Source organism: Rhamphochromis sp. 'chilingali' (genome assembly GCF_963969265.1).
Source record: "Rhamphochromis sp. 'chilingali' genome assembly, chromosome: 13".
Taxonomy (NCBI): Eukaryota; Metazoa; Chordata; class Actinopteri; order Cichliformes; family Cichlidae; genus Rhamphochromis; species Rhamphochromis sp. 'chilingali'.
The window spans coordinates 7,371,883-7,397,058 of NC_137940.1; the positions used below are offsets into that span (position 1 = coordinate 7,371,883).

General features: G+C 39.5%; 1 long non-coding RNA gene across 1 annotated transcript; it reads left to right on the forward strand.

Annotated features, from left to right (window-relative positions):
* Positions 1-1,236: 1,236 nt before the first annotated feature.
* Positions 1,237-12,138, forward strand: LOC308408544. The gene is made up of 4 exons (XR_013973797.1): positions 1,237-1,446; positions 1,568-1,665; positions 1,805-1,895; positions 11,347-12,138. It is a non-coding gene; the product is annotated as an uncharacterized lncRNA (long non-coding RNA).
* The last annotated feature ends 13,038 nt before the right edge of the window (positions 12,139-25,176 follow it).

Sequence of the window (25,176 nt, forward strand, 5' to 3'; positions counted from 1 at the left end):
ACTACAATTGAACTAATGAAGACTAAACTAAAATTATACATCCAAAGCATTCTAACTGAAGTGAAACGACAAAATCCATTCCGTAAACTCCCCCCAATATAAACAATACTGAAAGCTCAAACTCGAAATTAAAGAACAGTGAATAATAAAAAAGGATATATAATATAAACAGCTGTAATAAATCAAAAACTACATAGGTTTCGCACAGAACATGATAACCAAAAACGAAAACATTAAAAGCAGTTTTACGTTAGTGATATACACAAAATCGAAATATTCAGAGGTGACATGAACATGGAAAGCTAGGAACATAGCATGAAGAGAAGGGTAAACCACGAAGCGAAAGATTAGAAGTACTTCAAACGCAGTGTGTATCTTTTAACAATAAAAAAAAATAAAAAAAATATTTTGTTTAATTTAATAATTTTCTATTTATTTTTTCTATGAATAGAAAGAGATAATAACTTATTTTTGTTTATTTATTCCCCATATAGAGGATACATCTTTATTGTCCATTTTGCTGTCTGGCACCAAAGATATTCAAGGTTCAAGGTTCTTTATTTGTCACATGCATAGTTATACAAGTATAACACACAGTGAAATGTAGCCTGACACGCTCCTCGACATGTGCAAAAAAATGTTATAAATGTTATATGTCATAACAAGACAATTAGGAGATGGAAGTCTAACGTTATCTAAAATTAGTAACGATATTGGTGTTGTTAAAAAGCACCTCTTATGCCCGTTTAAAGGAAAAACTGCGCCTGCGTCAAAGTCAACGCCCATATTATGGTCCTCACAGAGCTCTTTTCAGTGGTATTTATTTATTTTAGCCTTAGCACTGCTCAGAAACGGTACTGCTTGGATTAAAAATTTTAGGTTTACTGGGCTTTTTATTAGACAATAACAATATCGAATTTATTTTTTCCCTTTAATCAATCTCCTTCAGTAATGGTGAACCTTAAATCTACTACCACAAGGGGGCGCAGTCGACCAGAGCATCCTTCTGCTGCAGGTTGGCCTATAGCATGTGCTGAAAATTATTTTAGCTTTAAGTGCACCTTATTTGGTCCCATCATGTTTTAAAATCTTGCATCTGACTGCTGCTGTGGCGCATATGTCCGCAGATTATTGGCACGAGTGTCGCAGGATGATGTGTTTGCTGCAGATGCCATTTGAAAATATAGGCAGTGTAAGCACTGTAGAATCTAATTATTTCTTTGCAAAACCTAATTAGGCATTAAAAAAGGTTAACGCCAGCGCCTGAAACGTTTTTGTTTAATAATCCCATTACTGACGGCTCATCATGTATAAAATGGTGCAGGAGGACACTAAGTTTCCACTTGTTAAAGGGAATCTCTGAGAAATAGTCGCAGATTTTTGACACTATCTGCGATCGGAAATTAGGGCTTGTAATTAAACTGCGGAGACTCAGCACAGCACAGAGTAAGTAAGGCTGCAGCGCCCTGCCTTGCATGCATTTTCTATGTTTAATTGATGATTCTGCCTGCCTGCTTCAAAACGTTATTACTATTTTATCTTTTTTCTTCTTCTTTGGGCATGACAGAACTCTCCGAACGATAGCGTACACTGAGACTAGACCTTGATGATTTTTTTTAGGTGTCAGCTCCTCTCGGACCATTACCAGTCACTAGAGAGCTCAAGGTGAGAATTTAAATGAGAGAACATTATGTGGCCAACTTTTAATTTGGCCGAGCTCCCACGGAAGAATGGAGCGGGTATTTGATAAGTTTCGCAGAGAGAAATATGTCACAAAAATTATAATGTCGATGTTTTTTTGCAGAAATGTGGGACTTCGGGGACGTTAATGATACCAGTATAAGTCCCGCATTGCTGCTGGGTGGATGAGAACCAGCTGAGGAAGCTTTCTAAAGGTGAAGGTTATTGAAATCTCAACATTATCGTTTGAAAGCAAATGGGACAAATATATATCATTACTGTTTTATATTTATCACGATTTTGGCTTTTAGAAAGCCAGACTGCCTTTAAACATTTTAATGATTAGAAACCCCTTGAGATCAAACACCAGCATCAACAAACTCGCAGTTTCGAATAATTTACTCGATTTTTTCCTTTTCTGTGGGTCGAGTTCTGTGGGTTAGGAGCCCAGAACTTAAAATATGACACGATTTTTTTTCCTAAAAAGTAAGAAAAAAATATAATAGAACACAAACAGCGTAAGTCTGCGTTTAAATAAAATAAAGTAAAATAAAATCTAAAATAAACAATCCGGAAGCCAGCCAAAGTAATGATAAGCTTTGAAATTGTCTTGCCTTCATAATGTGGGGCCCTTCAATCTGTTTTTTCATTTTTTTCTTTTTCTTTTTCTTTTTTAAACTGTACTTAAATTTCGATTTTTAAGTGTTATTGAGGTTATTTATCGTCCGAGGACACGTACGACTATCAGTAACAGGGAAAACGATGCAAGTATTATACTTACAGAAATTGACTTCAGCAGAACAATATCTATTGTCTTTGATCTAAAGAAACACCCTTTTACGCATTACGCACTCACTTTATTCCGCTTTTAATCTTTTCCTTCAAAGCTTCTTCAACAGTTTTCGAGAGAAAAAAGAAGGGAAAAAAGAAAGGAGTGTGAGTGACAGACCAAAGCGAAAAGCTTCTTAAAGAAATAAACAGTCGTGTATGCTTAAAGGAATGCGCTTGTAGTGGCTCCATCTTAGTCTCTGAATCTATTCGGACAAAACAAACAGGGCGTGGAAGGGGATGAAAATCGGGACAAGCGAGGAAGAAGATGTTAAGAGAGAGTTGGTTTGATAGGGAGGAAAAGAAGGACACGGTGAATTTCCCTCAGACTGGTTAAAAGAACAATAAAACGAGTTATCAACAGACTCTGGCCTTTTTTCTCAAAGAATGCGTTTCAAGCTTATTTCACGATGACTGCAGTGATTAATGGTGGGTGTGAAACCTCTAGGCGAACTGATGAGGCCGAATGATATCTTTATATCTTCAGGTTTAAAAAGTGAAGTTGTACAATTTATACAAATGAATGTTTTTGCTTAATTTTTATCCAATCACGCGTTGGAAAAAAAACATTTGAACTGCTTTAAAACTCCCAAAGAAAGCCGGAATAAAGTCAGACGCGTACCAGATCTCCCCCAAGGCTAAAGGAAAGACAAATATTTACATACCCGTTTACCTGCAGTAACTTGTCAGTTATTTAAGTTATTTATTTGAGTTTGCTGTGCCTGTTTTCACTTCTGTCAGCTGGTTAAAATATACTTTGTTCTCTTGGCAGATTTTATTTGGATTAGGGTTCTCTTACAATCTTAATATTTTTTTTTCACAAAAGATAGAAAACAGCACACTAAAATGTTTTTGATTAAATATTTTAGGTTATACAAATTATCCCTTAATTTTATTAGACCATGCACAATTTTCAAAAGATATCCTGCAAGTGGTCATCTTACACATTATTGCTTTAACAGGCTGCTCTTATATAAGGCAAAATGACAAAAACAGCATGTTGACTCCTGATATTGGACCATCTTGTTGGAGATTTAGACCTGGAATATTTATTTGAGCTAAACACTTTTGGAGGAGATGTGATCTACTGTTTAACAGACAAGTGGCTCCAGTTGTACCACATTTTTGTCTGTTGTTTACATGTAGTGTGTTTTCTTCATTACATTTGTAACGACCCTCAGTTTGTGATGGCCATTACTGTCTGCTGCTGTATGTGTTTACACACTAAAAACTGTTTTATCACATTTTGCAAAATCTCTGAAATCTTTTTTCATGCCAGCCTTTTTTATGCAAGTGCTCAGAAATAAAACCTTCCCTGACATGTTGGCTTTGATTGACATAATGATCACAGAACACTTAAGGCAAATGAAAATGAACTTGTTTGGAAGGTAAAACGTTAAATAGATTTATCTTCCTGTAACAGGGGAGATGTGTACAATCATACTGTATTGTGTAGCCATTTTAAATGTATTATGTGAGCCCTTATTTCTTTTTAAAGTCTAACGTACATCTATCGATATTATAGCTCACATTATATGAAATTAGAGCAATTTGCATAGATGCACATAGGTCTGGTTTTTGTCTTTCTTTTTGATCAGTGTATATTATTTACTGATCAGTCAGGGTATCTGGTGTCCACGCTTAGCACTGAGCCAAAATCTATTGAGATAAAAAGCAAAAAGGGATCTACCAGAAAGCTGACTTTTCCCCTTTTTTGGAAGTAAAGCCATGTTTGTTTGTGGCTTGAATGGGGGTTCTATAATGGAACTGATGGCATCAGGATTGTCACCACAAATGGTCTGGGCGTTCTGCAAGGCTGTTTGACAGAACCTATTATGTCATTGGTCACGTCCCTCCACTCCTTGCTCGCTTGGTTTTGAATGGGAGTGAATTAATCAAATGGTTTGAGAGAGATCAGCCAACTTAATGCACTTTGTGTCAAGGTCTGCAGTGATCTGGGACCTCAGCCCCCTTCTACCTGGACTTCCTGCATCTGAACATATCCATGCATGGACTGTAACCTGGCTGAATCAAATTTCTAAAGGGACATTTATTATGCCACAAAAACTGAATTGTCTCTGCCCTTTTTTTCCCCAAGAGACTTTTTATAATATAGCATGAGTTGCCATTTCATCATTTCTGTAGGTACTTATTAGGTGTTAAATATACTGGTATTGAAAGTAGCTATGTGTCTATGGCACCATTTTTTAAAAATGTTATTTATGTAACAGGCTAAATCATATATTTGCGATGTTATTGGACTGTATGAGTCTGGAGTGGAAGACAATTTAAACAGCACATGGCTATTTTTTTTATGTATTTTCTAACAAATCAGCCTGTTTACTATTACTATTTTGAAGTTTAGTTTATTTAAGATCTTGATGAATTTACTGCTAATAACAACCCCTAAAACAGAATTTATAACTAGATTCTGTTGAAGGGTGTTGTGACTGCTCACTTAATGACCACAGAAATCGAGGACTGTGACACCAATCAGATTGTTTCTTCATATTGGATTTACTTAATTTCCATGGAAATTCACTCCTAGGGTTTCTTGAAGTTTATCAGATTCCACCCGGACAACAAGCAGTAAAGCCTTTAAAAGAGGATCTGTTGGCTTCAGAAATGATCCTGAAATACATATATTTTTTAATCAAAACTCAGCCACCATCGTATTTGTTTTCCAGGAGTGTAAAATGGTCCAGAGTCGAGCGCCGTAACGTTATTGCTTTATCAAACACAATCAAAATGCGAATTAATCAAAGCACTCTGCGCTAGAGCACCTATGCATGAGCATTGTTTGGTTGTAATGGATGGCTTTAAAATTTGACGTTATTATTTCCCGTCATTTCTGGAAACAAATTGAACATTTATTGCATATATATTAAAAATTATACAGTCGTCAAGAGAGGCTGATGTCTCTTTTATTGAGGCGCACCGAGAGGTGAGGTCTCACCGGATCAATTTCCCTGTCTTGTTACTCCCGCAAGAGGATGTTTGGAAAATGCCTGCACCGCTAAATTGATTCAGAAACGAATTCATAACTTGAGGCGTTTAAGCAATTTTGTGGCGCCCAGTTTTTATCCCCAATCTTTTCTTTTATTTCGTGTTTTGATTGCTTTAAGCACCCAAACAAAGTTTTATACCATTCGGTTTCTCGTGGAAACAGGTTTATTGTCAGTTCTGCGGCCTTTTGTCCACGTTTGCCTATTTTTCATTCTTTACAAAAAATGCATTTAATACACTGGGTTTTGGGTGGCTTCGCAAACATAGCCATTAAGCAGTCACAATGCTTTTATTGTGCACTTGATCTCAAAATAGAGGCTGGTCTGACTCCAGGATCCAGACAAACCTATGGAAAAGGCCTTGTCTTTGTCTGCCTGTACGGAGATGAATGGCCCGTGTCAACCAGATGATTAGTTTGCACTATTAAATTGTCAAAAAGGAAGGATTTTTCCCTAATAGTGCCTTTTCGTGAAGAATTATGGAATTCAGAGTTGTTTGCGACTGCCGGGGAACTTGCAGGGCTTTGCAGGGGCGAGGGCGAAGGTCAGACAGAGTTCTCAGCGCTGCGTCCAGTGTAGCACAGCAGTCAGAAGGGAAGTGGAGACAAATGTAGGCTTATTTCCTACACCATGGGAAGATTAATACCTATTGTTCGAGATGACCGATATCCTTGCAGTGACATATGATTCAACAAACTGAGGTGGGTTTATCTTAACGCGCGATAAGTCACCCAATTCTTAAAACTTAGTGTGTAATTGCGCACCAACAACTCGGCACAAATGATCAGCAAATCGTCTAAGAACACTCATATAACTTAAATTGGAATTATTTGTTCAAATTTAAAATAACGAAGCTGCTGCATAATATCAAACGCACAAAATGTGCAGTCTTGCGCCAGATCTGTCGCTGCACATTGGCTGTCTTTCTGCACGCCCTGACAGTTCTGCTCCAGCCAGGAAACCCCCTTCCATCCCGCTCAACCTCTATTCTAGTGCCAACGTTTTGTGTTAAATGTTAACAACTTGGCCTGATTCATTTAATCGCCAACAAATCTGTGTTGACTCTAACACTCGCCTCCATTGTGCCCATTATGCGCCTGCCCTCACTTGAAGATTTATGTATTTTTGATATTAAATTCCTTCTGTCATCAAGACTGCTCTCTTGTTGACTTTTCTTGACCTGCCGACCTCGTTCCCCAAACTTTCCCATATTTAACGCGGGACCCGCAGCCTCCTCCCCACCAACTTCTTCTGCTCTGCCATAGCTGAATGCTCAGTGGCTCCTTTTGTTGGCATGTGCTGTTTGCACTGTTCTTGAACTTCAGTGCGCTGCCCTGTCCTCATCCTGTACTTTGAACTCTGCAGTAAAATCTTCCGTCGAAAAAAAAAAACACGCATTGTTCGCCAACGGATGGAGTCAGTCCCTTAAATGTTGCACACTCTTTAATTTGCTATAAAACAGAGTGGACGGACTGTCCGAGCATCATAATTTGGCCGATGTGACGGATTATTATCTGATCTTTGATGCTCACTATCCACGCAGTCTTGGCTGGATTTGTGTGCTCCATCCACATCATCCAAACTGCATTCATCCTCTGTTGAATCAGAGTGACGGATGCCCGTACCTTTGCCATATATGACGTCCATGTCGTCTATACAAGCCTCCCTCTGGTTGCCCAGCTTGCTAATTAGTTAAACAAACGTTCATACTAATGATCCCACTGGCCTGGTGAGCTTCGGGGTTTTTGTTCGCCTACTTTCCCCCAACTTCCCCCGCTGGAAACTTGGCCCTGCTGACCCGAGCTATCACGAAGCTGTGTAGATGGCTGGACCGCCCTGTCCGGAGTCCAACCCCCACAGAGGGCAAAGGGCAGCGTCCAAGGCCCGGGAATGTCACCACCAGCTGCTTGCGGTGACACCATTTACAAAGGGGGCTTGGTGAGCAATCCTTCTATGGGTTGTCAGTGTTGTGACAGTGCTGTTCTGACATTTATTTACTTGTAGGATCAAAACTAACGGTTTGGCTTAAGCAAAGAGCCAAGTTGTACATTGGTTCAAAGGTAAAGAAAGCATCTGTTAATGCTTTATAAATTAGTTATATTCCACTAATAATGAGATGCTGGCAGTTGGCAGGTGATGAAAACTACCTGACTGGGGAGAACAGTCTGTAGATAATCTGTGTTAATTACTGACTCGTAAAACGTATTAATGCTAATAACTATAGACAAGAACCATACAATTTATCAGTGAAGTATTAATATGTTTAAATAAGGCATCAAATACAGAGGTTAACAACCTGGTAGACCCACGCTGTAACTTTTGCCATCGTAATTAAGGGAGGAAAGACCCCAGGTCTAATAGCATTGTGTTTGATCATTTGAAAGTCAGTAGTTAGAAATTTGCAGCTTTTTTCTTAGTGCAGTAAATAAATAAATAAATAAAAGCGATCTGCAGTCTAACAGCGGTAAGTATCTATGAATTGCTAATACCAGCAACATTTAAACCAGAAAGTGCTTTCGCAGCAATGCAAAATGTTCATGCAACATATTTTTGTGTTTATTCATTAGACTGATTAATGAATGCATCGCCTGCCAGAGAAGTGATTAGTTAACAAGATTATTCCGATTAAATATTTAATAATGTTGTCATTCTTCCACCAATATAAACAGTGCCTGGGGTAAACTGCAGCAACGCAAATAGTAACGGTAATTATAGGCAATAAGGCGGTCATAAGCGAAAGGTTTGTGCGTTTATGTGAAAGCTATCCTGGGTTTATGTCCCGCTCTTCCTAAATTCAAACGTTTTTCTTTCTCTGCAGCGCGCCGTGCGGTTAACACTGGGCCCATTACACGTTGTCATTTGTGGCTCTTGGTGTTATTTGGACAATGTTTGGCCATTTACCCAGCCTGTGTCTGCGCGCTCCAAGGAGGTCTCGACAGAAATTGATACTAATTGCAGGGACTGTACACTGCTGGCTAGTGGAGCGCCTGCAGGCAGTTGGAGGACCTGCTTGTCACCGCCTAATTGACAAGGGCTTGTCTGTCCTGGGAGCAGCTGGTCCTAAGCACTGGCGCACAATCGCAATCTTGACACGGCCTCCACTCGCCTGAAGGAGTTTTGAGGGGAAACGCCGTTAAAGGGAGATTTATTGAATCTCCCTTTGGGTGACGCTGTATTAAGTACGCAATATAGGCTTATATCCACGGGTGCAAAAGGGAGTCACACTCCTGGTATTAATAACAGAAGGTGGCAATTAGGCCAGACAGGTGACATTTCTTGTGACATTATGAATCACAGCAAACAAGACAAGCGCGGGTAAATAAAGGCTATGTGAAATCGCTTTTAAGGAAAAGTTATTTTACTTTTCGCAGCTACATGACACACAATGAGCCTGTATGCGCAAATCGGATGACTTCAGGGGGATGTGTTGCACCAGCCATTCAGCTGGCTCAGACACAAATAACATCACCCCTCACAGTAAAATAATCAATTCATTATTCTGGCCTGTTTCTATTAGACCATGTCTTTATAGCTGAATGCATCAGGAGGAAAAAGCCAAGCAAGTATTGTTTTCGTCTGCAAGTGGAAAAAGGTTTTCCTGCACTTTCCCACTGCCTGTAAAGAAATGCTGCTTTTCTGGGCCTTTTGAACTGAAAATCGTGATTTTTCCCCTGGTGTTCTCCGGACGCGCTCCTTTCTTTCTGCGGAACAATGACAACACTGGAGCACCCCGCCGGTGCGCCACAGTTGGGGATCTCCATGATTGTTTTGGACATCTTTGGATTTCATCAATCAAAATGACTGCAGTTTTCCATAAAAATGCTGAATTTGGTCCTGGAACCGAGCGGGCAAGGTAGAAAATACGAAGCTGTCCTTCTCGATGATAAATGGCCATCCTTTGATTGAGCAAATAGAGAAATACGTGCCATAGTACTGAGAAACAGGCGAAGATTGTGAGGCGAGGACTCATGGTCTTGCGTCAGATCATGCCAGAAATGAATCACCACAAATCATTAGGCTATAAAAGCGACTGCATTTTCCCAAACCCTGGAAATCTGTAAGGCTTAAGAGCAGGCTAGATCTTAACTGATCCACACTTACGTAAAACTTAAGTAGCTTAATGGCCACTATTACCAGAACGATAAGTATTACGCACGCTTAAGAAAAATGTTAAAACTATTTTTACACTAGTGCCATGAAGGTTATTTTTCAACTACTCAAGCCGAAACAGTGAGTGACAGACAGACATTAAGTTCACCAACGGGTGCCATATCATACCGATAATATTGGTCTTTATTTTACCAGGTTAAGTGTAACAAATGAAACGCGTGCTCATAAACTTAAAGGAGGTTTTGGCCTGGAACTATAGGGAGCTGGTCCACTATTCCTGCCCTCCCTCCCATCCAATAAACCTCTATTAACATGGAAATGTCACATCCCATTGACTAAAACTCAATTATGTGCAGACTCGCAGCATCTTTAGAGTGGACTAAAACTTTTAATTTCCCCAAAAAGCCGTTTTGATTTAATGGTCATTCAGAAGCCCATGAAGGTGTTCTATCTAAATGGCCTTAATGCCGCGGCTAATTATCCAGTATTGACATATTGTCCCGCCTCAGGGCAACAGGTCAGCAGTTGGAGATTAATGACACCGGAAGGAGGTTGTAGGAAGAGGTAACAAGGAAACCTGACTGTAATTTTTTATATTGCAATATAATACTTAAGATTTTGTTCACTTCAATGTTTTCGGCTATAACAGGCCGTGTAATGTTACTCAGACATTGTTGGGGTGGTTTTTACCTTCGTGTTTACTGCTCATATAAAATCCCATCAATGGCCCTCCTACATTATTTATTATTCAAATGAGAATTTATAGTTTCTACTTTATAAGTAGCGACTTTCGGTTTAGGTTTGTATCTTTCTTTTTGCTTTTATCACCACGGTTATATTTCTGTTTTCATATAGCGTATTTTCTTTTAATGATTTTAGGCTAATAGTGCATTCTTGTAAGGACTCTTCCCCTCCCTCATTCCCTCTAAAAGATACAACAGAACTGACTGGCTTGTCGAGCTTGAAGAATTGTTTAATTTCAGAGCCCCGGCGTTTCCTGAGGTGAGGTCTGCATTGGCTGCTAATAGAGATCTAATTGATGGGCCGAGTCCCGTTTCCGTGCTCTCTCTCCCTTTATTGCGCCCCGGCGTCTGCTGTAAAATAGGTCTGTAATCAGATTCCGCCTATTCCTCCTGGAGCAGGATGAGAGCTCAGGGCTGCGGAGAGAAAGAGATGGGGCAAAAAAAGAAAGAACAGGGGGGGGGGGGAAATCGTTATTAAAAAAGTTAAGCCTTAAGTAGAAATTCAACATACTGTTGAGGCTTGATGAAAAAGAGGAAAGTCGGCTTTAACATACAAATTGCCTGACTTTTCTTTAAATAAACCCACATTATTACTATAGAACCCTCCAGTGCGGCTGCAGCACTCATTAGTGATTTTTTTTAATCTGTCAGAATAGCCTTTTTCTCCTTTGGGATTTATAGGTTTGCAATGTTTTTTATACTGAACTCTTACAAGATTAATATAGATCTGTCATAAAAGGCTTTGATATTGCTGACAAATGCGCCTTCTATAATTATTATTTTAACATGGTTATATGTGCTTTCATGACTCGCACTCTTAGTTCATGATCTAATCAAATATCACACAGTCCACTGTTGTCATTCACCCAGAAGGTACAGAAGATGTCAATCAAATCAGACTGGCAGCAACAGAAACACACTGATTCTCTATTTTTTTTTTTTTTTGCCATCTCCTCTGCTTCTCTCTCCATCTCCTATAGAGCTTCCTGGAAGGCTGTGATTGGCCGTCTGTCTGGGCAGTGATAGCAGCCCTGGAGCCGAGGATGATTGATGATGGCGAGGGCAAGGCCGAGCGCTAGCAGCATAAAGCCCCATAGATGCCTCAATAAAGAGCCTGGCTAGTGGAGAGCCTGGGCCCCGCTCAATAGGGCCCCTCCGCCTCTAAGGACCCACGGCTAGAAGAGTGCATGGAGAGAGGGAGAGGAAGAGAGGGAGAAGGAGAGGTGCTCTGTTGTTGGATAATCTGTTTAGCTATCGAGCCAGCAGCCGTCTGAGGCTGGATAAGTGCAGCGACGGATGTGTGTGGGGTGAAAATAGCAGGGGTTGGCTGGTGGAGTGCTGGAGGGGAGATACAGGGAAAGAGAGAGAGGGAAAAACAGAGCGAGAGATGGATCATCCAGTCTCAGCATGCATAATGGAAAAAAGGGAAGCGGATGAACCAAACTGGAAATGAGATCTGCAGGCTGCTTTTCACACACACATACACGCACACTATAAATGATCAAAAGCCAAAAAAGTTGACCACAAGAAAGTGACTGGAGACTCAAACTGAGTGATCTGACCCCAGTGCTGCCACTCTGGTGGCCATTATTCAGCCTACAGATGCATAACTGCGGTGACCTTTGCTTCAGCAAATCAATGAGACCCTGCTAGGTTGGATTCCTTCGGTGCTGCGTCCACGGCTGTGGCCCCATGCAGCCCTGTTGCAACCCCTAGTTCACAGCAACTCTGAAAAGCACAATTAGGCAATAATCTGCTCCTACCAAGCCAGCTTTCAGCGACTCCAGCATGGCTACACGATGTCCTGCAGACCCTCCTGGCTGGAGTTGAGAGAATGGACTGTTGGCCTGATGACTGTTGGCCTGATGAGGGTCTGGAAAGATCAAAGTTGTAGGGAAACATTTTCCAGAGCTTGGGCTAATAAGGATGAATATTAAAAAAAAGTTTGCTATCAATTTACAAATAAATGAAAGTTTCATAACAGTTGCGGCCTGGTTTGAATGCGCTTCTCCCAAGAATACTTTGCACAGATTTTAACTCATTCAGATCTGCATTTTCTTCCGTTGGATTTGTATTGCATGTTAATGAACATCTTTGTGTTAACGCATTCTAAAAATAAATCTACCAAAGTTTTCACCAACTACATCTGCTCTTTGATTAATCTGCTCTTGCACACCATGCAATAATATTATATATATTGTTACAGGAAAAATGATTCTATGTTTCTTTACCTTCTTTTAAATGTACAAAGATGCCTTTTGTCTGCCCTTTGCCTATGGTTAGATTAGTTTAGAATTATCTTTTTAGACTTTCTCAGCAAAGACATACTGTTTTGGGACATATTGTTTTAGATTGTTTTATCTCTCACAGCCTTCTCCCAGCTCTCTGCTGACGAGACTAGCGCCACATATGGAGTTGTTTATTTTATTTGTTTTGTATTTTCTTATCCTGTTCTCACTGTCTTTCCTATAAAAATTACCAAGCCACTGTGCATGGTGTGAGTTGTTCTTAGCAGCTCACCCGTGTACACGTTTGATAAAGAAAGTAACTTTGTCTCATTGTGTCTTTATTTCTCCTGGATCTTTTACAGAGTTTTCCCCCAACATTTCTTGGTCCTTCGACAGCCGGATCACCTCCATCGTGTCCCATCTCCGTGACCAGTCCACGTTGTTCGCCTGTCGACAGCCCACACACCAGGTGTGTGGAAAAAGACCAAGAGCGTTAAATTCGGGTCTTGGCCAACGTCTTAGAAAGCGACCCACGGTGGTGGGACCCGATCGAGGTGGACCAGACCCGGCGACACCGACCAGGTAGATACAGACACACTGACACAATCTTGCGTAAAAGCGCATTTTAAATTCAGGGAATTTAAAATAGCGGAAGTAGCTCGTCGACTGGTAGCTCTGGGAGCTCGTCGACTGGTAGCGTAGCTCGTCGACTGGAAGCTTTGGAAGCTCGTCGACTGGTAGCTTTGGAGCTCTGGGTAGCTCCCCCAGCTGGGTCTAGACTGGGTCTAGGGAGTAAGTAGCTCTGGGAGCTCCCCTTATTATAAGGGTTCCGGTCGCGCGCGTCGAAGCTGTGAATGTGAATGTGTGTGTGTGTGTGTATTGTTTTAATTAATGGAGCAAGCTGAATTTTCACGGTCCAATAAGAGACTGAGCTGCTCCTACTGTGTTTTTCTTTTACTGCTATTCACTGACGTGCTGGTGAGTTGAGAGAACGGTCGAGTTCCGTCTCGTAAAGTTCACACCGCTTTTGGAAATAGTCCGAAAGTAGAAGGGCGTGTGAGCAACCACTCTCGTCTCTAATACCAGCGAAGGTGATAGCAGCTGTATTGTGTATATATTACTTAAACAAAAATAAGTAAATACATAAATAAGATGGGTAATCAAGCAAGTGAAATTAAAACTCACTCCTGCTGACGAGCAGTGGTGAGAAAAGAAAAGTCCAGACGCCGGACAAAAACAGTGTCTGTAAACTGAGAGATTTAAGAAAACAAAATATAAACAGTCAGAAGAACAGAACTCAACTGCCAGTTTAGTAAAACCAGAAGACGAGACACTGTGCAGTTCCCACAATCCTTTTAGTAAACCATCACTCACTCCTGCAGCCGCATCTGCAGCACCACCCATATCAGGAAGAACTTAATAATCCCTTATTAAGTGAAAACTAGAGATCACAGTAGTTTGAAGTAGTTTAAAAGGGTTGAAAACAGACCCCACTGAGTAGATATAAATATAAAAAGTACGAAATAAAGATGAACAAAGGGAAAGTTACAGTAGAAATTATCTTTAGAGTATTTGACATTAATAATAGCAAGGACAACAACCTGTAAAGTGATATTAACAATGAAACACAGTTGGCATGATGACCATGCCCAGCATGTATAAAATGAATATAAAGCAAATAATTCACACGAAAATATTTTAATAAAATAAATAAGGTATATTAAGGCTGTGTCACTGTTCAGCCAAGGACAGTGTGTGAAAAGGTAACTGTCTCCACCCTGGGAAAAGGATGATTCTGCAGGTCATCTGAAGCCCTTGATGGATACAAAATAAAATATAAATAATATATTATAATAGAACTGCCTGGTCCGCCATGCAACAGAGAGAACAAATGTGACCGCTGATTGGATGAATTCAAAATTATCTGTTTGCTGAATAAGATGATCCTAACTATCAAATTGGCTCAGTAGTACTATAGTGGTACACACTGCTAAAATATTATAATATGCTATTGCTGTCATATAAGACAAAGAGGATAATATTAACAATGACAATATTAATATGAAGAGGCACCTTAATCTGTTATGATGTGTGGTGAATAATTGTTAAGCAGTAGTCTGCATCAAGCTTAAGGTTTGCTGAAACTCAGTGTAATGACATGTGAGATGAAGACAATACGGAGAATAACTAAACTAATGAAGTGCATAGAGGCACTTGACCAGCTTGAAACCTATCATCCTAGACTGACACATTGCTGAGATATAGAGCACACCTATAATAACAACCAATAAGCAAAACCCTGTAGACAACAGCTAAAACTACAGGATTGAGAAGCTGAATTAAATATGTAGACACTGCTAAGCTGATGAGCATGTTCCACATTCTTTTCTTTTTATTTATTTGTTTCTTTTAGAGCAGAAGCTGCTGTAACACACCCAAAGAAAGACTCTAGGTCTGACCAACCGTCTCAGTCGTGGGCAAAAAGATGTCAGTCAATAAAATTCTAAAAGATAATTTATTGACAAAAAATATATCAAGAGACAAAACGACACACTTAATATAAAATTCATAGCGCAAAACCAATCCATCCCAATCATATCTGATTTCATCACATTACATACCTGCACAGAGAGACAAAACAAAACAGCAGTGGTTGTAGTGTGGGCTATAAGTAGACCAGTGTATCAGTGCAATCAAGTACACCTGCCTCTAATTAGTCCAACCTCATTCCAGCCATTGGCTCACCAAAAATGTGACACACACAAAACCACTCCCAACCCAGTGCAACTTCACACAATAATATGGAGCTGAATTAACACAGGCACATTAGTCTACCATGTTACAAGCTGCATGCTATTACAAGCCAACATATGCAGACTTCTGCCTTGTTCGGGTGGCAGCATTTTTCTTTTTTCTTTTGTGTCCTGACACGTTTATGTTTTTTGTTTTTGTTTGATTATTTTGTTGGTTTTGGAAACGAATTTAAACGAACTTGTGACAATACTTGAGAATCACAGTGACACATAGTGATTAGGCATATGATTGAAAAATGCCTAGGTTTAGAGCTGTGAGCTATGAGCTGTGAGCAATGCAAAGTTAAATATATATATGTATAAATGGGAAACAACCCTAACTTCAAAGTTTGAAATGTGTGAGATCCATGAATTGTTTGAAAAACTAGAAATTATTCAAAACTGCCTTAAGTGAAAATGTAGTGTTGCATCTATTCTCCCAAACCAAGACGAACAAAAAAGAAGAAGCTTTCTGTAACTTCAAAATAAGGCTGACTGTTGACAATAGACTAAAACACTAATCCACAGGTGGCTATCAGGAACAGAGAGGCAAGCAAAGTCACAAACACTAAGGCTGCAGACAGCCACGCAGAAACAGCAGATAACATAGAGACAACGCCTGCTAGAACCATGGAGAGGAAGGTCACTTCCCACGAGATTGTAGGAGTAGAGGACAAATTAGTTGTAAAGTCAGCTTCAGGCCACACAACTGTACAACAATTAACTGCCCTTTTAGAACTAGTACACACAGCAAGTGGCCGCAGGTGCTTTATTAAATGCATATATGACCCGTTGTGTCCAGTAAATTTGCTAGGTAGAGACGCTCTGACAAAACTTAAGATAGCAGTCATGCCATTCTTTTCTGGTATTACACCTGAGTGCCAGAAACCGACCGAGTATCACAACATTCTGAGATTTAAACAAACTCCAGGCCCAGATCCACCTTATGATCAGCAAGTGTGGAAGCTAGGAGAACAGCATTTGACTTTACAGCACAGGCCGAAATTGTGTAGGTTACGCAGTAACCACAGATAGTAAAATAATGGAAGCAAAACCATTTTCTTCTTCATGTTCTGCACAGAGCGCTGAGCTGATAGCTGTGATACGCGAAAGCTAAATACAAACATACATACAGACAGCCAGTATGTTTTCTCTGCTGTGCATCATTTCGCAAAGCTCTGGCAAAACAGAGGAATGATTACATCAACCGGTAAACCAGTCCAGCATGCAAGCCTCTTACAACGCCTGCTGACTGTAATAAATTTACCACAACAACTCGCATTGTGTAAATGTGCAGCACACAAAACTGATAGCTCTTTTATTACTACAGGCAACAATTTTGCTGACAGAGCCGCAAAACAGGCGGCACAAAAGACAAACATCACATTGATGGCAGTAAACACACATCAGATTCCACTGGATGTGTTGCAAAGTGAACAAAAAGCAGCGAGCACAGCAGAGCAGGCAAAATGGCTAAAACACGGTGCAGTTCTGACAAACGATTTAATGATGTGTTATGGCAAGCCAGTGTTGCCAAAATCGCTCCACAAGATGGCGGCATTAGTGACTCATGGCTGTACGCATTTGTCATCGGGGGGAATGACCTGTATTGTCAACTCTCATTTTTACACTGTAAATTTTGAAACTTCAGCAAAACAATTTGTCAGAACGTGCATGACGTGTCAAAAATATAATGCTCAGGGTAACCTGCGACCACAAAGAGGCCGTTTTCCAACTCCGCCTCATCCTTTTCACACAATTCATATGGACTTTATTGAGCTAAATGAATGCCAAGGGTAAAAATACACCCTAGTGGTTATAGATGTATTCTCAAAGTGGCCAGAAATCTATCCAGTGAAAAAGGCAGATGCAATTTCAGTAGCAAAGTGCCTGTGCAATCACTTCATACCCACATATGGCATCCCAGCTTTGATACGATCAGACAACGGCACTCATTTTGTAAATGATGTCATCACTAAGGTCTCTGAAGCACTCGGTTTCAGCATAAAACACCACTGTGCTTATCACCCTCAGAGCGCAGGCCTTGTAGAGAGAACTAACGGCACTATAAAACAAAGGCTCAGGAAATGCATGGCAGAAACAGGAAGGCCGTGGCCTGAATGTTTGGGTTTAGTGAAAATGTGGATGCGCTTAACACAAGGCTCCCATAAACTAACTCCATTTGAAATCATTCATGGCAGGCCGTTTCCACTGCCTATTACCAGTCAACCAATAGACAAAGCAATCAGAGAAAACACATTAGCAGAATGGATGTCTAAGCTGTTAGAAAACAAAGAGATCATTGTACATAATCAACAACCTGATGATGTTTCTCCAGTGTCTTGCAGACTAAAGCCCGGTGACTGGGTTCTGATCAAGGTGCTCCAAAGGAAAAACTGGAGCACACCCAGGTGGGAGGGGCCATACCAAGTCCTCCTCACTACACCGACCGCTTGCAAAATTGCGGAACGACCATCCTGGGTCCATCAGAGTCACTGCAGGCGAGTCAGTGAAGCCATCTAAACACAGCTGACGGCAGGCGTGCCTACTTGTTGTGATCTCGCCCGGTGGAGGGGTCAGCTTTCCTGGCCGGGGGGTCTACTCGCGACAGGAGGGTGTGTTCCGTCGTCATGAGGTGGTGGCTCTTATCAACTGCAGCGGCCCTGACCATGGCCGGGCTCTTCACCTTTGCTTCCATGAGGGACAACAAGTCACGCTACATGGAGAAAAGGCAGACACTGTATGACAAAGGAAAGTACACCAAGTTTCCCCATGGCTATGCCACTAATTTCTGGTGGCAGTTTATGAACACTACAGCTTACTTGAATAATAAAACTGACTGCTATGCAAATACATATACACTTTCTGCCCACCAAGGAACGAGAGGAAGTGTATGGACTGTTCACTCAACGAAACCTGTGCCAGTAACGCGACACTGATGAGCCTCAACTGTCGCTCTGACTACAGCTACCGAATGCCACTACAAACAAAGACTCAGTACCAGACAGGATGTGCACGGACGGCACCCAGCAGCAGAGGAACCAGAGTTTTGGCTGACTGGTACTTCCTATGTGGCAACAAGGCTTATCTGTCACTCCCTGAAGGTTGGGGAGGTCTGTGCGCCCTGGTGGAATTATCAGATCACGTTTTCTTCATGCAAAGTGTTGCACATCACCCAAGCAGCCGGCAGAGACGTGAAGTGGACATCGCCTCCCCCAATTCTTTCGGCATTACCGTGGACACTGGAGTGCCGGGAGAGTTTCGCATCTGGGGAGGAGGAGTGAAATTCTTACAGAGCTTGATCCCCGGCATTGGAGTTGCCGAGGTGCGGGATCACGTGGAAATCAACCGATATGCTCTGCTACGACACATCAACTTAACTAAGACCCTGGGAACCGCCTTAGCAGGAGAACAGCAGGCCATCAGAACGATGGTGCTGCAGAACAGACTGACACTAGACCTGCTAACAGCATCACAAGGAGGAGTTTGCAAGCTGATCGGGGAAACATGTTGCACTTTTATCCCTGATGGATACGAAACTGGAGGAGACATTTATGAAGCTTTGCAGAATTTGACCGCTCTGCAAAAATATGTCACTGAACACACACCTGGAGCAGCTACAGCACAAAGCTGGCTGGACTGGCTGTTCAGCGGTTCATGGCTGGCTGCTGTAGCAAAGCCATTTTTCCTTCTAGGTCTCATCATGATAGCACTGCTCATATTAGTGTTGTGTGTGTTGCCATGCCTAAGAGTAATGATTTCACAGATGATAACAACTACAATGACTGCTTATGTTGCCGTGCCTGAAGAAGAACAACATCCCGTTGCAATTCTGTTAGAGGAGAACTTGTACTAGCTGCTAATAAATGACGTGGTGATTAAAAATGACTTGTCAAGTGATCATGCACTGATTAAAACATTAGTAGGTTATGCAAGTTTTCATGCTTTTATTTTTTTTAAGTCTTGACTTTTAAACATAAAGTTTTTCATTTTAAATATAAAGTTTTCATGCTATTATTTTTTGAAGTCTTCAGTTTTAAACATAAAGTTTTCATTTTAAATATGAAGTTTTCATTATTTTACATATAAAGTTTTCAATTTAAGGTTTGCATCATTTTAAATATAAGGTTTTTATCCTTGTATTTTTTGAAGTTTTCATTTTAGTTTTCATCCTTTTATTTTTTGTAGTTTTAGTTTTATTATTTTTTCTTGTTTATTCCACTTGTTATTTCATTTACTATGATTTTCATTTACTATGTTTTTCTTTTTATTTTGTTTTATTCTTTAGACCAAATGACTGCCATTTCTGCTATGATGACATTTTGAAGATTTTGGAAATTAAAAATTGCCTAACATACTTAATAAATGATTTTCATAGACAATTGTTGTATACATTTAAAATAAGTTAAACAGGGGGGAATGTTACAGGAAAAATGATTCTATGTTTCTTTACCTTCTTTTAAATGTACAAAGATGCCTTTTGTCTGCCCTTTGCCTATGGTTAGATTAGTTTAGAATTATCTTTTTAGACTTTCTCAGCAAAGACATACTGTTTTGGGACATATTGTTTTAGATTGTTTTATCTCTCACAGCCTTCTCCCAGCTCTCTGCTGACGAGACTAGCGCCACATATGGAGTTGTTTATTTTATTTGTTTTGTATTTTCTTATCCTGTTCTCACTGTCTTTCCTATAAAAATTACCAAGCCACTGTGCATGGTGTGAGTTGTTCTTAGCAGCTCACCCGTGTACACGTTTGATAAAGAAAGTAACTTTGTCTCATTGTGTCTTTATTTCTCCTGGATCTTTTACAGAGTTTTCCCCCAACATATATATATATATATATATATATTCATAAGCACATGTCCAAACCATATCTCACAAATTTTAGAAAGGAAGTCAAGATTTTAAATTTAAATTTAGAGGTTATCTGGCACTGGACATTGAATGGAGGATTCTCACCTGCATGAAGATTCAAGGAAAGGTATAAGGGTTTGTAAGCCATATAAGAACAACATATCCCAGGACATAGTTACCGCTGATGTGTCCTTGCAGCACAGTGACAGGAGGGCATAGCATCGGAGGTCAAAACAATGGAGGTCAAAAATGGAATCACAATAACAGAATAAACACACATCTCCCAAATCTTACTAGTAACCCAGAGCACAAATTTCTCCAGTGAATGAAGGCATTGACTGTGAGGTCAGTTTTTATTGCCTTATGAGGTCAAAACTAATCAAGTTTTTGCTTTCAAGTCTAACGTCCTCAGGCTGTTGAGACCTCAAAGCAGTAGTTGACTGGGTGATTTTAGGTGAACCTAAGCAGAAGATTCAAGTCAACAACATTTTAATAGCAAATTGTAATTTTAGTAGATTAGAGAATGAGGAGAAGGTGTTTTTTGATATGTTATGATAAAACCAATATAAAGAAGGCATAGCTATAGCATGCTTTATATTTGTATGTTTGCCATGTAAGATGTACCAAAAGTCCAATAAATAGTCTAAACTTAAGATATTTGCAGTTATATTTATCACCGATCCAACATCAACACTAAATTGGATATCCAAAGTTGTATCAGTCACTGAATTTTCAAGTATTTGATCCTAAGGATAATTTTAAAAAACAGGATAGACACACTGCAGACATACTGAAACAACAATCACGCAATTTCCTATTAAAGCTGGAAGCATTAAAGAAAAAACTCCATCTGTAAACTGAGTAGAACAGCCTGAACAAGAAAGAAATGTGATTCATTAAAGCGATTAAAGCCAAAATAGCATCAAAACCTACAGAACCTAACCTCCAGCAGTGGATTAGCAGGTAAAGGAAGAGTCAATGAATGTCAGCCAAAGAGTCAAACATTGAAGAAGGTGCAGGGGCTGTCCTTGAACAATGATGCCTTGCTGCTGACCTGGCCAAAATGCCCACACCCTGAATCAAAGGTGGTAGTCGACTGAGCATTTGAAATGACTGCTAAAGGTGCAAAAAAGTAGATGAGTCTTATAGAAGCACTACAAATACACATTTTCTTACCAAACACTAAAGAAAAAGTTAAGTTTGTCTTTTAGGATATTTCTATTGCAGTGCTGCAATAACCAGGCAAGAACTTTTAAAAGAAGAAAAAAACACTTAACTGGACAAGAATTAACCCTGAGTTAAAATATATTTTAAGAGCACTTTAACAAATTAAAAGTAGACTAGAAAAGAGGTACTTCTGTCAAAAATGGTGACAGACCAGTATAATCCACTCACATAAGGATTGATTTGAAATAAAGGTGGATGTAGAGATGTTCAAAATAAACATAAAGCAACATGATTGTAAATTAGACCTGTACTCAACTTTTGCCGTTTGTTGATTATTAATGTAGTGTATTTAACTAATTCAAAATATATAGAGCACAAATTATATCAGGACACTGAGCATTTTAAATTGTTTAATATTTTAGCAGCATTGCACAGGGCGAAAAAAATTCACAAACCCTCTTAAAGCAGGTTTAGGGCCACACTGTCTGATCAGACAGGACTTCGGGGTTTTTAGATGAACTGTATGAACTCTGGGGACGGACTTACAACAAGGAGAAAAATAAAAACAAAGGAGACAGCAAAGCTAGAAAACACTGGTCAGGTTTCAAGATTCAAACAACACAGGAAGACTGGTTTAAAAACAAACAAACGAACTAGGTTTATGAAATAAACAATAATGATAATGACTAATGTTCAGGAGTGTGAAGCTGCTTGGCTTTTCTGTCAACCCCTCTTATCCATGGCCTGTTATTAGGGTTTTGTAATCTCCTTATGATGTGAATGAATGACTTGTACTATTTACTAATGAACCTAAAACTGCCTAGCTAGCAACAAATTACATCTTATTGCTTTACAGTCAATTAAAGCCACAAGAAAAATCTGTGTGAGCAGTTCAAAAGCAATAGGTTGATGAAAGATAACAATCAAATGTGTCTTTATTGATTTGTGATTAGTGTGGGGGGCTCATTCGTGGGGTATCCATAACTTGATTTTGTCTCATATTTTAATTGCTTAATTGGAGTGATTATTTAGCAATGGGAAACCAATCCACCTGTTCCCCCCTCTGTACACGTGAATGAGTCAACAGTGCTTGAAAGTCATGTTGAAGCATACAGTTACAAGTTCTGCATTGCAAATAAAAGCCCCTGCATTCAAATCCTGCTTCTAAACTCCTTTTGCAGTAAATTATTTTTATGTGACATCCATTCATAATTTAATATTTTAGCTGGATGAGGTTAATCTGATTTAAACTAGTTTACCTACTAGCAGTCAGATATCTTAAAGGACCAGTAAAAAGGAAAGCCTCAGATGCATCCTTTGTCATAAAAATGCAATATTTGGATAGACTTTTTATTTTTATGGTGCATGTCCAAAATTTGGTCTCAATGGTTCATAGTAATAAAAGCTGAAAAAGACTTTGTCTATATACACTCAAAGCGAAAGCTGGCTGTGCTCTTTTCATATTTGTGGTTGAAATGTTAATGTAGTGGCAGAGAACAATCTTCCAAATTACAACTGAAAGTACATTTAGTTCTTTGTCCTCAAACAATGTCTGGAAAATTATCTGTCAGATGTCAGACTCCAAAGTAAGTTGAGGGCAGTGGAAACTAGCACAAATTCACCTCAGTGGTGCTGGCTGGAGTTTATGGTGTTTTGGGTATAAATCAGGGGGATACATGCAATGTTCACTGATGCTTGTGTGCTGGAAACAAATTAGAAGGTTTGTAACAATTTCCCACTTTTTCCTGTAACCATTTAGAAACTGATGAGAACAGTTGCTCTAATTTTAAAAGCAAAATGTCTTCTCCTTCTTGCTTTAACGTGAGATGAGTTTAGCTTGTAGGCTAGTATAACACCTGAACTCTTTCACCATGGAGCCATCCTGTTACATTATGTGCAGAATTGGTGCAGGATTCTCTTGCTGAAATAAGAAAATTCATATTGACTTGATTACTGCATATGTTTCTCCACTATCATGAATGGTGCTTTCAGAGATGTTAAGTTTTCCATACTGTGTACACCCCCATACAATCCCTGGTAATAGTTTTTGAAATGTGCACTCGTAACATGAAGTATAGTCCCCCTTATCTGTGGCTGGGATGTACTCTTTGTCCATGGACTCCAAAACGAATTTCAAATTTTCATTGCCACAGGGCAGTTTTCCACTTCACTCTATCCATGTTGAAGAAGTTCAAGCCTGGAAAGGGCAATGCTATTTCTGGAATCTTCTCTCAGTATTTTATACGTATATTCTACGCACAGTAGTCTCAATGCATGCTTGATCATCCAAGTAAGTAAATCCAAAAAGTTGACACTGTTGATATGGATGTTTTTAATGATGGTCACATATTCAGTCACATTCTCTGAGTCTTTTAACGATATTTTATACTTCAGGTGATAAAATCACCTAATTTTTTGCATTTTTGCCACTTTTTATAGTCTTTTTTGGGCCCTGTCCTAATTGTTTTTTAAAAAGTGTTATTGAAGTAAAATTTAAAATGCATATGTATTTTTATTTATATTTTACTCAGCATACCATTTTTTGTTTTTTGTTTTGTTTTTGGAAATGGTTGTACAGCACGGACAAATCCAATATGCGTGCTCTCAGGTGGAGCTATTATCCAGCACTGAATTATTTCATATTGCTGCTGTTGTTGTGTGCATTGTTGGTGGGCAGAGGTTAACAAAAGGCCAAGACAAATCCAAGCCACCGGCGCTGGCCGCATGGGGAAATGTTGGCAAGCGAGCCAGAGAATAATCATAGGCTAATCTGATTTCCAGCTCTGATAATGGAGGCCAGGCTAAATAAGAAAAATTCCAGGCAAATTTGTGCAAATGAAAAAGGATTCCTCCTGACATAATGGTATGGTGCAAGGCAGCCTCTAATGAGCAATAATCTGTCTAAGAGCTTCTCTCTCTCTACTGCCTGGTTTCTCCCTCCATCTTCTATCTCATCCTGTCTCACCTCCTCCCACCTTCCCCCTAGTTCTCCAGCTCTCATCAGCTTTTTCCCTATTCTTGGGAAGGTGCATGTAACAGCTGTGTGACACAGATAAGGAAGAAAGAGGAGGGAGTGAGGCTGTATTTATTGAGAGTATCTCATGAGCATGCCTTTGTAAATGTTCAATAATCCAGGTAAGAACGTATTTGCGGTGGAAAAGTTTCATCCAAATGAACCAAATTAAATTTCTTGGGTATCTCAATATCACATACAAACCAAGAATTTCCTTCATAACAAATATCAAATGTTTATAATTCATTTATTCAACAATACTGGTATTTATTCATAGAAAAGTCTGTTGAAAAGGTTCACACAACATATCCATAGCACATGATTTTCTTTTATCGTTTATTTTTATATGTTTATGTCACAGTTTTTGCAGGAAATTGCCATGTGTTTGTTCTTCTTATCATTAGGTCACGTAAGTAAGTATTAGCTTTTCAAAACAAAAATAAAAACAAAACAAAAAAGGCATCCTCTAGCAACCCAATATGCTGTTTAAATGTTTTAAATGTCTTAAAAACACGTTTTTTTGTCTGAAATAGAACATCTTTTTCCCGATTTAAATAAAGATAAGAGCATTTGTTGGAGTTATTTTACAGAACTTTACACTTCACGCAAAAAATATATGGCTCAAATTTGTTTTACAAAAACAAATGTAGTTTATGGTTCACTTTGTGTCTTAAACATAATGAAGCACAAACATCTCAGTTTAAATGATAAAGAGGTAAAGTTCATGTTAGATGTTAAATGAAGCACAAGATGTG